Below are 2,283 nucleotides of genomic sequence, written 5' to 3'. Positions count from 1 at the left end.
ACATTATCAAGCTCGATATAGATAGTCTCATGAGTCAGCTCATCAACATTCATTATCAAAGACAGGTTTGACCATTGAAGAAATAGTTCATTCTCTTGCTACTAACACACAACAATTTCAACAAGATACCAAGGGAAGTATCAAAATTTTGGAAAACCAGGTAGGTTAACTTGCCTCATCTCTTAGACAATTGGAATCTCAAGGTAAGCTACCTTTACAAACTAATGTTAATCCAAAGCAAAATGAAAAACAAATTACTTTGAAAAGTCATAAAGAATTGTAGGCAACAAAAGCGAGCAACAAAACTTCGAAGGAAAGCTAAAAAAAGAAGTGACACATCCAAATTCCTCCGGTGAAATACCAAAAGCATTGGTGACGCCACTTCATTTTCCTCAAAGATTGGCCAAAACCAAGAAAGATACACAAGAAAAGGAAATGTTTGAGACTTTCCACAAAGTTGAGGTAATCATCCCATTACTTGATGCTATTAAATAGGTACCTTGCTATGCGAAATTTCACAGGGAATTGTGCACCAACAAGAAAAAACTCAATGACAATGAAATGGTAAGAATGGGAGAAAATGTATTAGCAGGTCTCCGAAAGAAACTCCTTCAAAAATGCAAGGACCCAGGTATGTTTACCATCCCATGTCGAGTTGAAAATGTTAAAATTGAAAAATCTATGTTTGATTTAGGTGCCTCTATTAATATTATGTCTCATTCTGTTTATTCTGCTAATATAATAGGTCATTTGAAGGGAACTGGTGTAATTATCCAACTTGGTGATCGTTCAAATGTGTATCAAACCAGTGCTTTGGAAGATGTTTCAGTTCAAATTAATGGACTGGTTTTTCCTGTAGATTTATATGTCATATACATAGAAGAAGAAGACTTTTTTAATCCTAACTTGATTTTGTTAGGAAGACCATTTTTGAAAACGTCAAAAACAATAATTAATGTGTATGATGGTACAATCACTATAAAATTTGATGGGGAAGTTATCAAATTTAACATTTATAATGCCATGAAATATCCTAGTGACACATGTTTTTTATTTTCTTTAGGTGTCATTGACCCTTTGGTGCAGGAAGTCTTTGAAATGATTGACTGAGATAGCTTAAGAGTGATCCTCAATAAAAGCTACAAACTTCAAGAGTTAGCAGAAATTGAGGAAGCATCTTTAATAAATTGGAATTTGGAAGGAACACTTCATAAATTAGGATCTCTCAAAGCTGTTAGTCACAAAACACCAGAAATGGAATTGATTTCTTCTAAGAATAAATTGTTACCTTTGATTGTGCAGGCACAAAAACTTGATTTGAAGCCTCTTGCCGACCACCTGAAGTACGCATATTTGGGACATAAGGAAACTCTACTAGTAATTATATCCAACAAGTTGAATACAACTACAGAAGAGAGGCTAATTCAAGTTTTGCAAGAGCACAAGGAAGCCATTGGTTGAACAATAGCCAACATCAAATGATTAAACCCTTCGATTTGCATGCATCAGATCTTAATGGAGGAAAAGTGCAAGATTTCTCAAAAAAACTCAACGCCAACTAAACTTACCTATAATGAACACGACCAAGAAAGAAATCATGAAATTATTTGACGCAAAAATAATCTACCCGATTTCTGATAGTAAGTGGGTAAGTCCTATACAAGTGGTTCCAAAGAAAATAGGTATTACCGTGGTTGAAAATTCTAATGGTGACATGGTGCCCACCCTAGTTGAAAATGGGTGGAAGGTTTGTATTAATTATAGAACTTTGAATGCTTTAACAAGAAAAGATGATTTTCCTCGTCCTTTTATTGATGAAATGCTTGAGCACTTGGCAGGCATGTATCATTGTTGTTCCTCAGATGGTTACTCTAGTTTTCATCAAATTCCAGTGGTACTTGAACACTAAGAAAAGACTACTTTCACTTGCCCATTTGGTATATTCCCATACCGATACATGTCGTCCAGACTATGCAATGCGTCTGCCACATTCTAAAGGTGTATGATTAGTATTTTCTCTTATTATGGTGAAAACATCATCGAGGTTTTTATATATGATTTTACAGTTTATGGTGATTCTTTCAATGTATGTTTGACTAACCTTACAAAAGTCCTCAAAACACGCATAGAAATAAACCTAGTACTTAACTATGAAAAATGTCATTTTATGGTTGATCAATGTATTATTCTAGGATATCTAGTATCTTCTAGAGGAATTGAAATGGATAAATCTAAAATTGATGTTATTAAGTCTTTGCCTTACCCCGTCAGTCTGTGGGAGAT

The sequence above is a fragment of the Gossypium hirsutum genome, chromosome D01 (assembly GCF_007990345.1).
Source record: "Gossypium hirsutum isolate 1008001.06 chromosome D01, Gossypium_hirsutum_v2.1, whole genome shotgun sequence".
Taxonomy (NCBI): Eukaryota; Viridiplantae; Streptophyta; class Magnoliopsida; order Malvales; family Malvaceae; genus Gossypium; species Gossypium hirsutum.
Note: the sequence above shows the minus strand (reverse complement) of the source record.